Here is a 15,361-nt window from a genome sequence, read left to right as displayed (position 1 = left end):
GAGCAGGGCTGATCAGGGGGTTGGGGCACCTTCCCCCTGTCACGGACCAGAGCAGGGCGGATAGGGAGGTTGTGGCCCTGCCCCCCTGTCACACACAGAAGCCGCAGGGCGATCAGGGGGTTTGGGCGCTGCCCCCTTGTCACGCTGATCCCGGTGCCGGGAGGCCTCATGGCTCCGCTGAGCCCGGTGCTGGGAGGCATATTACCCTTTTACTATATAGGATAGAGGCCTGGTGCACGGGTGGGGGCCAGCTGGTTTGCCCTGAAGGGTGTCCTGGATCAGGGTGGAGGTCCCCACTGGGGTGCCTGGCCAGCCTGGGTGAGGGGATGATGGCTGTTTGCAGCTGGTCACACACCCTTCAGGGTGGTGGTCCCCACTGGGGTGCCTGGCCAGTCTAGGTGAGGGGCTGAGGGCTGTTTTCAGGCTGGCGGGTGACTTAAGCTCCCAACCGCTCCTTTTTTTCTTTTTTTTTTTTTATTCTGGGCCAGCTTTAGCTCTGAGGCTTGGCTCCAGCTATGAGGCCTCCGCTGCTGAAAGTAGGTTTCTGGCCTTTGTTTACCTTCTGTATTTGAAACAATGTTGCGATCCTAATGGCTGAAGCCCGGCTGACTAAAGCAGGTTTCTGGGGTTTTGTTTAGCTTCTATATTTGTAACAATGTTTCAAACTGCAAGCTCAGAGGCCGGCAGCAGCAGGCGGGGAACCTGGCTTCCTCCGTCACTGGAGCAAGCAAGCCTCCCTGTTCATGTCAGCTGCCTGGCTGCTGGCCGCCATCTTGGCTGGCAGTTAATTTGCATAAGGATATGCTGATTAGCCAATGGGAAGGGTAGTGGAGGTACGGCTAATTACCATGTTTCTCTTTAATTAGATAGGATACTGTGCCCAAAGTCCATGCAACACCTTCCAGTGCAGGTAAGGAGATTTGTGTGTTTTTTTTTGGATTTTGTTGCTTTTTAAATTTATCTTTATTGTTGAAAGTATTACAAATGTCTCCTTTGTTTGTGTGTTTTCTCCCCCTCCACCCTGTACCCACCCCTCCTGGCCTTCATCACTCTATTGTCTGTGTCCATGAGTTATGCATAGCCTATATAATAAAAAGATAATATGCAAATTGACCCTAATGGCCTGGGAATGACTAGTCGCTATGACATGCACTGACCACCAGGAGGCAGACGCTCAATGCAGAAACTGCCCCCTGGTGGTCAGTGTTCTTCCAGAGGGGGAGCGCTGCTCAGCCAGAAACTGGCTAGTGGCTGGCCAGCGCAGCAGCAGTGACGGGCACCTCTCCCGCCTCTGTGGCAGTGGTAAGGATGTCCAACTAATGGTTTAGGCCTTTTCCCCATGGGCCTAAGCTGTTAGTCAGACATCCCCTGAGGGTTCCCGGGCTGCCAGAGGGATGTCTGACTGTCAGCTTAGGCCCAATCTCCCAGGGAGCGGGCCTAAGCCGGCAGGTGGACATCCCCCGAGGTGTCCCTGACTGCAAGAGAGTGCAGGCCGGGCTGAGGGACCATGCCCGTGAGTGCACAAATTTTCATGCACTAGGCCTCTAGTATGCATATAAGTTCCCAGTTAATCCTCCCCTACTATCCCCCTCCCCTCCTTCCCTCTGAAATTCTTCAGTCTGTGCCATGTTTCTATGTCTCTGGTTCTATTTTGTTCATCAGTTTATTTTGTTCACTAGATTCCATATATGCGTGAGATCATGTGGTACTTATCTTTCTCTGCCTGGCTTATTTTGCCTAGCATAATGCTCTCCAGGTATACCCATGCTTTTGGAAATGGTAAGAGTTCTTTCTTTCTTTTTTTTTTAGAATTTTAAAAACAGCTTTATCGAGTTATAATTGATATACAATAAACTGAACATATTTAATGTGACTGAATTAGTAAGATTTAACATAGATATGCACTTATGAAACCTTCACTATCAAAATAATGAACATATCTATTGCCTCCAAAGGTTTGCTTTGTGCCATTTTTGAATCAAAAATTTCTTGCCTTTTAGCTTTTTTGAGACTGAGAAATCATTTCATAATTTTCCATGCAATTCCATATTATCCAAGAGAGACTTAATAGAACAAATGGCACAATTCTGATGGAGGTTGCTAAATTTGAGCAGGACTCATTCTTCCAAATGCAGTTTCCTCTGCTGTGTCTTGAACTCCTCAACCTCTTTCTTCTTTTTTATAAGTCTTATTGTTCTTGCTCTTTTTTGTTGTTGTTTTATTTCTCTCCTACCTCTTCCATTTTCTCTTCCTCCTCTTCTGCCTCATCCTGAACTTTTTCCTCCTCCATCTTCTCTGCCCACTTCTCATCCTCACTTCTGCTGCCCACTCTCCGTCCACCCACATTCAGCCTCGCTCTCCCCAGAGCAGCAAGACAAACCTTTTCCTATATGTTATACTATAAGAATAACAGATGCTCAAATCTCTTTGAAAAAGGGAAATTTCAGGTACCATACTTCCCAGAAACAAAGACTCCTAACATTATTTTGAACAAATGGCATCATTCTCTGTATACAGTTCTGCAATGAACTTTACTTGCTTCACTATATCTCCTACACTTATCACTATGCACAGAGCTACCTAATTTCAAATAGCTAATTTTTAAAATAGCTGCGTAAGTTCTATCAATTTTCTGTTTTATAACTTTTAAAATTAAACAATGCTGCTACTAACATCCTTAAACATATATATTTGTATACATTTATTTACTATATCCAGTGGAACCCACTGTTGCATTGAAGTAAAAGTGTTGTAAAATTATTTTTGTTAAACATAGCAGAATTTCTCTAAAAAATGTTGCACAAGTTTATACTGTAGCAAGTGTTTGAGAATAATATGCAATATTTTATGATTAAAAAAATAAAAATATTGAACTACATATGGTGGGTACACATAATAATTGCAGTTAATATAAAATATTTTGAACACTAGTAAATGTTTCTAACATTTACAAAAGCAAGCTAGCTAGCAACTTGACTTTAATCATGATTACATTTTTAGAAAGACAGATGAGACCTGAGCAAATGTTTCTACTTGCACCCAATGCTGGAATTTGTTGGAGTGTTTTGATTAAACAAATTTGTGTTTTTTTTTGTTAAAATGTACCCAATGTTGGAATTTGTTAGTGTTTTGATGAAACAAAATTTAAAAGAAAATTAGAAAAAAGACGTTGTATAGGCAAATTTTATAAAAGAATTTTAGTGGAAAGAAGGGATTTGAGCTTATGGAGAAGTGGTTTTGGTTGGTAGCAGTAGCTGGGCCAAAAGTCAACCAAGAGAGTGAGACACACATGCCCTGGGAGTTAGTTACTTGATAGATGGAAAATTCGACTGCAAGTCATCAGCCAAAGAAAACAATAGCCTTGTTAGGTGGGTTTCAATTTTTCCAAACCTTGTAGCAAATATTTAGTCGTTTATATTTGGAACAAAAAGAAGTTGAAAGCCACTGTCGCTTTCTAAGAGAGGGAATGATGTTATCCAAACAACATTTATGGAGATTATCCTAGCAGCTGTGTTGGACTTCTTTAGCTGCCTTCCGTTTATTGCCTGATTGCAAGTAGCATTTCAAAATGTGGCAGAAGGAACATTAGAGAAGTTGGTCTAAAATGTCTCATCCGTAAAAAGCCACAACACGCTGGTATATTGTATATACATTTTATTTTAATAAATAAATTAATATTAAACATTTTTATAATGGGATTATAACCCATGCCCCTCAGCAGAGAGAAGTAACTCATGCAGTATTTCTGCAAGAGTTTTGTGAAGTTACACATATAATAAATAAATTCTATCCTCAGATATGCTCTCAACAGCGAGCTGTTGTCTGACACAGGCCTCTTCTCCATTTTCGAAGCAGTGGAATTTTGTGCAATTGCTGTGCATGTATTCACGTAAAAGGAAATACTATAGGAGTCACTTTGCTTTAGTTGAGCCCTCCCCACACTTTTGGAAATGCCTGTTCCGAGTCTGGGATGGGATACAATTTATGGAGGGTATTTGATTAAGCATATTCACACCTTTAAAAATGTCTATAGCAATTTGTTATGGGCTGAATCGTACACCCTTAAAGATTCACATGTTGAACTCCTAACTTCCAGTATCCCAGAATGTGACCCATATTTGATAAGGAGGCCATTAGGGTGGGTCCTAATTCAATGGAACGGATGACCTTGGATGAAAAGGAATTTTGAACAGACACATACAGAGAGAAGATGATGCGAAGACCCAGGGAAAAGACAGTCTCCTATCTACAAGCCAAGGAGAGAATTCTAGGACAGATCTTTCCCTCTCAGCCCTCAGAAGGAAACAACCATGCCAACACTTTGATCTCTGACTTCCAGCCTCCCCAGCTATGAGACAATATTTCTGCTGGTAAGCCATCTAGTGTGGGATTTTATGTCACTCCGAGCAAACTAATAAAATACTATAGCTACCCCAATTCTAAGTTTTCTAAATAAGTAGAAACTCAGACAGAAATTCATGTGCAAAAACAAAACTTAATACAGTGCTACTTAGAATACAGAAAAATAAAATTAACCCATATATTCAACAATAGAAGAATGGTTATATAATTTCTGATATGGACATATAAAGTCACTAAAAGTAATATTTTAAAAGAATGCTTAATGACATAGGAAAATGATGACAAAAATGTTAAATGAAAAAGCAGTTGATAACATTGTGATTGTATCTTCTATTTTCTTAGACGTTTCATTTGTGGAAATTTTATATTTTTATCTTTAGAATGTCAATATCTGAAATCCTTGGGAATAAATCTGTTGTTTATTGTTTCTACTGATTCACACATGATGGCTTATTTCCCTGCATGCTTGGGGATCTTTGATTAGTGCTCCTGTTTGTTTGATCCTCATTTGTGAGAATCTTGGATACCTCTAGGCAGCTATCACATGTGAGCATTCAGCTTCTCCTATTAAAGCAGGAGAAGCTACTGTTGAAGCCTTAGTTCCTCGACAGTACCCACTCTGTATTCTTTCTTGCATTGAAGAGCATTTACTTATGTAGGAGGGTGGTACCAACCCGAGATCACTTCAGGTTTTTTCTAGACTCCCTTTCTAATATGAGTCCAAGTTTCAGGTCCCCTTCCTTTAAATTAGCTCCTGATGGCAAGGAGACTATTAACCTCAAACTACTTAAACTTCTCTCTAGAGCCACTAGCTAACGCTAAAGCCTGGGAGTCCAGCTCTCCTTCCTTGAGGCTTGCTCACGCCTTTCCTGATGCAGTGCTAATATTGGCATTTACCTTCAGGGAGGCTTCTTAGTTCTCATTTGCTTGCTGCTTGCTGACTCCACTCCAGGTTCGGCAAACAGACATTTTTCCCTGATAGGGGGCGCCCTTAGTAATTTCCTATTTACCATGACCTCAGCAATGCAGAGAAAATTAAGTTTTATGAAATATGTGGTGGTTTTGTAGCAGGAAGTGCCTTTGGACTATTTTGCCTCGTAATGAAGTATGTGGACTTGGAATGTGCACATTTAATAAGCTCTTCCCTATACTTATGCACACCAAAGTATGAGAATCGTTGGCATGGGTCAGACATGCGGAAAAATGGTGTGTGCTAGCAATGGTGAGTGTTCTTGTCTGGCTGAACCCAAGACTGTAAGAGAATATTAAACTGGAAATGTTAATTAGATTCAGAGGCTTGAAAGACTTTAAGTGCAATTCTAAAGGGTTTGGAATTTTTCTGGCTATGGAAAGTAATAAAAGTGTTTTTTGAAAGATTTTTATTGATTTTAGAGAGAGAGGAAGGGAGAGAGAGAGAGAGAAACCTATATGCACCCCTATTGGAGATTGAACCAGCAACCTTTCAGTGCAAGGGACTACATTCAACCAACTGAGCTACACCAGCCAAGGCAATAAAAGTGTTTTAAACAGAACAATTATATTTAAAAATTTGTCTGCTAGAAAGGTAAGTCTTGTGAAAGAAGGCTTAACAATGATGGAGACCAGAGGCAGAGAGGTCAATTAGAACAATGTTTCTCAAATTTGGATGTGCATTAGAGTTACCTTGGGAACTTTTAAAAATACTGATGTGTAGGCACATCACTGAGTCAATGGTCTAAGCCACTGAGCTAAACGGCTTTAGTCTATGTGAGATTTGATGAGGAAAGTTGCTGGGACTGACCGGCAGACCCTGAACGATGGATGAATGATTACTCTGACACATGTTTCTGTGAAAGAGAAGCTAAGGGACTACTTGGCTATCGTCACCAAGTAGTCCTGTTCACCTGCCTCCTTTTATTGTAACAACAGTTTGAACTAAAATTAACTATTAGATACTATCAGCAGGGTAAGCATCCTTGAGAAAACACATGTGTCCTTTAAGCAAGGATATTTTGAAGCCTAAACATAAAGGTTCTAGTAAAACACCCAGGGGATCGGACTTGTTTGGAAAAGTTAAGGTAGGGGCTGCCACCTTCGGCAAGGTCCCCCCAGAAGCCCCGACTTTTCAGAGAATCCTCCTTATAGACATTCCAACCAAGTTCCGGGCTTCCCCACAGAAGATGGCAGTGAGAATCAAGAAGAGAGGCAAGTTGAGTTTGAATTGACAGGACTTGGTGACTCATGAGAATTGCAGAAGTTAAATATGATTCCAAGGTCATACACAAATCTATTATGGAGGTAGTCTTATGCTTGGCCTGTTTAATATTTAATATGTCATGATTTCATTGTCTTCAGGAGAATTTTGTAATCCTCTTCCTCTCTCTCTGCTTTGTCTCTCTATCTCTATCTAAATTAATATACATAGAGTTGTTCAAGTTCAAGGTACCTGAAATCTTCATATTTCTGGCAAATTCTGAAATAGGATTATTTTTTTATATTCATTATCTCAGCCACCATAGAAATTCTTAGAAACATACATGGTCAGATCCATATCTACTTTAAAAAATTAGTTTTATTGATGAGAGAGAGAGAGAGAGAAAGAGAAAGAGAGAGAGAGAGATTTGTTGTTCCACTTCTTTACACATTCATTGATGGATTCTTGTATGTGCCCTGACCAAGGATTCAACCCACTACCTTGGCATATCAGGATGATACTCTAACCAACCAAGCCATCCAGCCAGGGCCATATCTACTATTTCTTTTTTAAAGCTTACAGTAAAGTTACACAGAAAGTATAGAGTTCCACATACCCCATCATCCCTGGTCAAGTCTACCCCCAGTTTCCTCTTAACAGCTTGCATTAATATGGTACACTTGTTAAAACTGATTTACCAAGATTGATACTTTATTACTGACTAAAATTCATAGTTTGCATTAGGGTTTACTCTTTGTGTCAAACAGTTCTATGGGTTTTAAAATGCATAATATTATGTATCCACTATTATAGTTTTATATAGAACAGTTTCACTGCCTTAAAAATTACTCTGTGCTTCATACATTCATCTCTCCCTACCCTCCTCTGAACCTCTGAAAATGACTGGTCGTTTTATTTTCTCCAATTTGTCTTTTCCAAAATGTTTTAGAGTTGGAGTCATGTATGTAAGCTTTTCAGATTGGCTTTCCCACTTAATAATATGCATTTAAGTTTCCTCCATGTCTTTTCATGGCTAGATAGCTAAATTCTTTACGTTGCTGAATAATATTCCATTATATGAATGGATCATAGTTCATCCATTAATCTATTGAAGGACATATTGGTTGCTTCCAATTTTTGGCAATTATGAATAAATTTGATGTCTATATATGCTGATTTTTGTGTGGATGTAAGTTTTAAAAAATATATTTTTATTGATTTCAGAGCAGAAGGGAGAGTGAGAGAGAGATAGAAACATCATTGATGAGAGAGAATCATTGATCGGCTGCCTCCAGCACGCCCCACGTTGAGGTTCGAGCCCACAACCCAGGCATGTGCTCTGATGGGGAATCGAACTGTGACCTCCTGGTTCATAGGTCTACGCTCAACCATTGAGCCATGCCAGCTGGGCTGAATAGAAGTTTCAAATAATCTGTGTAAATACCTAGAAGCATGATTGCTGGGTCATATGATAATCCTAAATTTAATTTTTTAAGAAACTACAAACTGTCTTTCAAAATGATGTGTCTTTTTAATTTTAAGTTCCAATTACACTTCTACCAGCAATGAATAAAAATTCTGATTCAGCATTTGGTTTTGTCAGTCTTTTGGATTTTAGTTATTCTAATAGGTGTGTGGTGGTATTTCATTGTTGTAATTTATCATTTCTCAATAACATATGATGTTGAGCATCTTTTATATGCTTATTTATTCTCTGCATGTCTTTACTGGAGAGCTATCTGCTTTATTTAGTAGTTTATTTTCTTATTTTAAGTTTTAAGCATTTTTCTAATATTTTGGATATAAATTACCTATCAGATTTAAGTTTTGCAAAGAATTTTTCTCTGTGGCTTCACTTTTCTTTCTTTTTTAAAAATATTTTTTATTTATTTTGGAGAGGGAGAGAGAGAGAGAGAGAGAGAGAGAGAGAGAGAGAGAGAGAGAGAAAGAGAGAGAGAGAGAGAGAGAGAGAGAGAGAGAGAGAGAGAAACATCAATGTGAGAAAGAAACACCTATCTATTGCCTCCTGCACTCTCTCTGACCAGACATTAAACCTGAAAACCTGGTATGTGCCTTGACCAGGAATCAAACTGGCAACCTTTCGGTGCACTGGATGAGGCTCAACCAACTGAGCCATACTGGCCAGGACTTTGGCTTCACTTTTCATTATATTAGCAGGGTCTTTTGCAGAACAGAAGATTTTTAAAAAATATATCTTATTGATTTTTTACAGAGAGGAATGGAGAGGGATAGAGAGTTAGAAACATTGATGAGAGAGAAACATTGATCAGCTGCCTCCTGAACACCCCCTACTCGGGATATGCCCGCAACCAAGGTACATGCCCTTGACCAGAATTGAACCTGGGACCCTTCAGTCCGCAGGCCGACTCTCTATCCACTAAGCCAAACTGGTCAGGACAGAACAGAAGATTTTTTCTTCATGGTCATGCTCTTAGTGCTATATCTAACAAGTCATTACAAATCCAAGGTCACCTATATTTTCTTCTGTGTTTTCTTTTAGGAGTTTTATAATTTTGCATTTTACATTTGAGTCTATGGTCCATTTTGAGTTAATTTTTGTAAAAGGTGTGAGGTCTGAGTCTGATTCATTGTTTTTTAAAAAATATATGATTATCTAATTATTCTAGCATCATTTATGGAAAACAACATCCTATATTTAATCTTTAAATTATTCAGTTATAGTTGACATACAATATTATATCAGTTTCAGCTGTACAACATCAACATAGTGATTAGGCATGAGTATAACTTACAAAGTGAGCACCCAACAGTATCCGTTCTTGATTAATGGACTTTGCTCCTTTGTCAAATAATTAATGTTTATATTTGTGTGGGTCTATTTCTGTGCTCTCTATTATATTACTTTTATATTTTTTCTCAATTTATTTAGATATTTTATTTCTTTTAATAGAATTTGTAGTGTTCCTCATATAGATCTTACACCTTTTAAAAATTTTTATACCTGTGAGGTATTTTGATGTTGATAAAAATGATGTGTGTTTTTAATTTTAAGTTCCAATTGGTCACTGCTGATATATGAAAAAGCAACTAATTTTTGTATATTAAGTTTATATCCTGCAACTTTGCTATAAAGTTTTATTAGTACCAGTAGTGTTTTTGTTGATTCTTTTGAAAACTTGTAGACAATGATGTTACATGTGAACAAAGACAGTTTATTTTTTCCTTTCCAATGTGTATAACTCTTGTTTCCTTTTCTTGTCTTATTCCATTATCTTGAACTTCAAGTATGATGGTGAGTAGGAAGAAATGATGTCATGTTCCCCGTCTTTGGAAGAAAGAAGCTCTTTTCTTATGATTAAGAAAACAATTTTATTAGCTGTAGCTTTTAAAAATTATTTATCAAGCAGAGGAAGTTATACCTTATTCATATTTTTCAAGGAACCAGTCTTTTATTGATTTTCTGTATTAATTTCCTGCTTGTTTCATTGATTTATACTCTAATTTTTATTCCTACTTGCTTTAGATTTATTTTGCTTTTCAAAAAATTCTAGTTTTCTTAGGTAGAAGCTTAGGTAATTGATTTTTAAAAAATTTTTCTTCTCTTCTAATGCATACACTCAGCACTATAAATTTTCCTCTAAGCAATGCTTTGGTTATATTCCACAAATCCACAAATTTTGCCATTGTATTTTCAATTTCAATTTGAATTTCATTTTACTACATTCATGTATGCTGAGAAGTGTAGAGTCTTTAAATTTTTTCTCTTATTAGAGTTGATCTGATTTTTCTATGTCCTCAAGTCTTTGCTAAATGTTGAACAAAAAATAAAAAAATAATTTAATTAGTTTCTTTAAGTATATGCCTTATGTCTGATTTGTTGTTTAAGATAAATGCTCATTTTTGGCTGATATCTTAGGGACAAACTTTTCTCCTGATGATGGAGCCTAGGATTATTAGAACTGGTGTAGGCAGGACCTTCTGAATTGGAATTCTCTGAGTCTTCTCTGAATCATCCAGGAATGGTTAGTCTAAGCTTCTTTCTGGACTAAGGCCTGCCGAATCCAAATGGGACCATTCCTGGGTACTCCTTCAGCCTATGTCACTGAGTCCTGCCACTGGTATAACTCACTATCTCCTCTCTTGGCTTGTCCAGGACCTACTATTTCTTCCTGGGCCAACCAAGTCCCACCTTATCTTTGCTAGTCTTATAGACCTCTCCAAATCTGTGTCACATGCTCCAGGCAGCCCATGGACTATGATGACCACACCATAGCCTATGTTGTGGGATTATTTTGAATCTCACTGCATAGATCCACTTGTAGGTATCTAAATGTAAATGTAACAATTTTCTTTTTCACCATCAAATATTATGGGATATCCTGAATACTTTGCATGTTATGTAGCAGCTGAGAATGACTGGGGCCTCTGCTCTATTTCCATGCAGTTCTACCAAATCGTTTTCTTTGTTGTGGATATCTCCATTGGAATGAGGGAAGCCTTTAATTCCATTTCTTCCAAGATGGAATTTTGGATACAAACTCCAGAGAGGTTGGGTGGCTGATAACATCCATACAACCTGTATTTCAGTATTGTGTGTGATATTATAGAGGGCATATATTGTTTAAAATTTAACATGCTTTTCTCAGTTCATTTAATACTTGAACTCTTGCCCAAAGAGGAAAGAGAAGACACATATCTGACTACCTCCTCTATTATCTTCCTTCTTCATGTCACAATCCACTTTTTCCAGAAGGGACAGATTTATTTATAGTTTCCTACTCTCTTATATTAAACTCTGTGGCCAAACTGGCTGGTCTGTCCTTTGAAAAGTCAAGAGATTGAATATAAAACAAAACAAAACACAAAACTCTCTATTTCTCTTCAAGTCAAGGTTTCAATACTACTTTAAAACTTGAAAATAGTTTTCAAAGATGTTTTAGAATTTTATTTTAGATTTTATAGCTGAAAGTTTTTCATTATGCATTTCTGTTATTATAATTCTGAACAGCAAAGTACAGTGATTTAGTATAGGCTTTGTAGTTTGTAGGCCAAGGTTTGAATCCCACTATTTAGGTCATTTTGGGTAAGTTGCTTAACCTCATTAGCATCCATGTTTTTCATCTATAAAACAGAATATAATAGAATTTACTTCCTAGAGTATTTATAGGGGCTAATTAATATACATAAAGAACTAATTACACTAATTCAGCTATGAAGAAAAATGTAAAATATAGTCACAGCAGATGGTTTGAGATTGGGTGGTGGGCACATAGTGCAATATGCAGATTTTGTATCATAAAAATGTACACTTAAAAGCTACATGATTCCTATTAACCAATGTCATGCCAATAAATTTATTTAAAAATTGTAACTTTTTATTAGAGAAAACTTGTGAATTCTATTTTTTAAAATTTCCCTTTAAAGTCAGGGATGGAAGTAATGGAATAAAAATTATTAGACTGGGGGTATTCCAAGATGGCAGCCGGCAGGACGGCAGTGAGGAAGAGAGTGTGAGTAAATGAGGGAGCGAAAGGGGAGTGTGTGGATGTGGTGTGTGTGTGTGTGGTGTGTGTGTGTGTGTGTGTGTGTGTGTGTGTGACAGCTAGATCTCGCAGGACCTTCGGGGGGCTGGACTGGGCTCGCATAGCCGGGCAACCTCTGCTACTGCTCTAATCTGTCCCGGAGCACTGGCTCTGCCGCAGAGGCTGTGCCATCTTGAAGGGAAGAGCTGCTGTGACTGGGAGCCCAGCCTCACCTCCACCAAGGGTGCTTTTAGACACCACCCAGGATCCTATAGCCACTCCGGCCAGGAATCTGCTGTCTTGGCTGCTGACCCATGGACACTGGGACTCTAGCCTCCCCAGATGAGAGCTCCTGTGAGTTCCAGAGGGCACTCCCCTCCCCGCAGCCAGACGCCTTAACCCTGAGCACTGCAACAATGTGCACATGCATGAACAGCCAAGCCTTACGCAGCAGCCCTGGGCTGGGTGACTGCATGTACGAACAGCCAAGCCTTATGCAGCAGCCCCGGGCACTGTGACTGCTCCAGGAGCCACGTGAGCAGATGCCACCTGTGACCACCAGAGGAGCAGCCACTGCCCAGGACTGCATGAGGAGCAGCCACTGCATGTGACCACCTGAGGAACAGCTGTTCTGTGAGCAGCTGCCCCACAACCCTGCAAGGAGCAGCCACCCTGCGATTGCCTGAGGAGCAGCCTCTGCCTGTGACCACACAACCCGTCACCAAGCCCACTGCTGCAGCCACAGGACCCGCAAGACTCAAAACCTAGATCCTTTAGTGAGAGCAAAAATGGGGAGACAGAACAACCCCCAATAGGAAGAAAAGGAGGAATCACCACAAAAGGAACTAAATGAAATGGAGGCATGCAATATGTTAGAAAAAGAATACAGAGTAAGGGTCATGTAGTTCATAAACCAGATGGATGAGAAAATCAACAACCTATGTAAGAATCAGGAGGAAATAAAGAGTGATAAAGCTACAACAAAAATCAACATGGAAGCTTTCAAGAGTAGACTAGGAGAAGCAGAGGACCAAATTAGCAAATTTGAAGACAGGGAAGCAAAACACACCTAATCTGAACTGCAATTGGAGAAAAAAATCAAAAGACAGGAGGAGAGCCTGAGGGAGCTTTGAGACAACATTAAATGAAGCAACATACATACAATAGGGGTGCCAGAACGACATGAAGAGGAGCAAGGACTAGAAAACCTATTTGAAGAAATAATGCCAGAAAACCTCCTGGATTTGGGGAAGAAAATGTCACACAAGCAAAGAGAGTTCCAAACAATATGAAACCCAAAAGACCAACACCAAGATATGTCATAATTACAATGGCAAACGTTAACAACAAAGAGAGAATCTTAAAGGCTGCAAGCTAGAAACAGAGTTACCTACAAGGGAGCTCCCATTGGACCCATTAGATTACCAAATCATTTCTCAACAGAAACACATCAGGCCAGAAAGGAATGGAAGGAAGTATACAAAGTGATGCAAAGCAAGGGACTGAATCCAAGAATACTCTATCCATCAAGGCTATTATTCAAAATTGAAGGGGAAATCAGGAGCTTCACAGACAAAAAGAAAGCTAAGGGAGTTTATCACTACCAAGCCAGCATAGCAAGAAATGCTAAAGGGAATGCTGTAAAAAGAAGGGAAAAAAGGGGAAGAAGGAACACTGGAACAAAAAATAAAAATGACTACAAACAAGTACCTATCAATAATAACTTTAAAGGTAAATGACCTAAATGCTCCAATCAAAAGAGACTGAGTGGCTGAATGGATAAGAAAACCTGACCCATATATCTGCTGTCTGCAAGAGACTCACCTCAGAACAAGAGACTCAGACAGACTGAAAGTGAAGGGACAAAAAAATATCTTTTAGGCAAATGGATATGAAAAAAAAGCTGGGGTAGCAATACTTATATCTGACAAAATAGACCTCAGAGTGAAGGCCATAATAAGAGAAAAGGAAGGCCAAAGGGATCAATACAACAAGAGGACATAACTCTGGTAAACATTTATGTATCCAATGCAGGAGACCCCAAATACATAAAAAATCATCTGGAAGATATCAAGGGAGAGATTGACAGCAATATGATCATAGCAGAGGATTTTAATTCCCCACTGACATCACTTGATAAACCTCTACACAAAAAATCAGCAAAGAAACATCAATCCTAAATGACTCACTAGATCAGATGGACTTAATTGACATCTTCAGAATTTCACCCCAAAGCTACAGAGTATACATTCTTCTCAAGTGCACATGGGACATTTTCAAAGATATATCACATATTGGGTCACAGGCAAAGTATCTCCAAATTCAAGAAGATTGAAATCATATCAAGCATCTTCTCAGACCACAATGGCAAAATATTAGAAATAAACTACAATAAAAACAATCCAAAAAATTCAAACACATGGAGGCTGAATAGCATGCTATTAAACAATGATTGGGTTACCAAAGAGATCAAAGAAGAAATTAAAAACATCCTGGAAACAAATGACAATGAAAACACAACAATCCAAAACCTATGGGACACAGTGAAAGCAGTCCTAAGAGGAAAGTTTATAGCATTACAGGCCTACGTCAAAAAACAAGAAAAAATGGTAATAAATTATCTAACTCTACACCTTAAAGAATTAGAAATAGAGCAACAAGAAAAGCCCAGAATGAGCAGAAGGAAAGATAATAAAAATCATAGTAGAAATAAATAATATAGAGACAAAAAATTACAAAAGATCAATAAAACCAAGAGCTGGTTCTTTGAAAGGATATACAAGATTGATGAACCTTTAGCCAGGCTCACCAAGAAGCAAAGAGAGAGGACCCAAATAAACAAAATCAGAAATGAGAGGCAAAATAACAACAGACCCTACCGAAATAAAAAAGATTGTAAAAAAATATTATGAACAACTCTACTCCAACAAACTAAACAAACTAGAGGAAATGGACATATTCCTAGAAAAATAGGACCTTCCAAAACTCAATCAAGAAGAATAAAAAAAATAAGGCTTTTATTATGTTGAGGTATGATCCCCCTATTCCCACTTTGCTGAGAGTTTTTATCAGGAAAGGGTGTTGGATTTTGTCAAATGCCTTTTCTGTATCAATTGATATGATTATGTGATTTTTGTCTGTCAATTTATTTATGTGATGATCATGTTTATTAATTTGCAGATATTGTACCAACCTTGCATTCCTGGAATAAATCCCACTTGGTCATGGTGTATGATCTTTCTAATATAATGAACATAGATGCTAAATCCTAAACAAAATTCTAGCAAATCAGATCCAGCATTATATTAGAAAGATCATACAC

The sequence above is a fragment of the Myotis lucifugus genome, unplaced genomic scaffold, assembly GCF_000147115.1.
Source record: "Myotis lucifugus unplaced genomic scaffold, Myoluc2.0 scaffold_22, whole genome shotgun sequence".
Lineage (NCBI taxonomy): Eukaryota > Metazoa > Chordata > Mammalia > Chiroptera > Vespertilionidae > Myotis > Myotis lucifugus.
Note: the sequence above shows the minus strand (reverse complement) of the source record.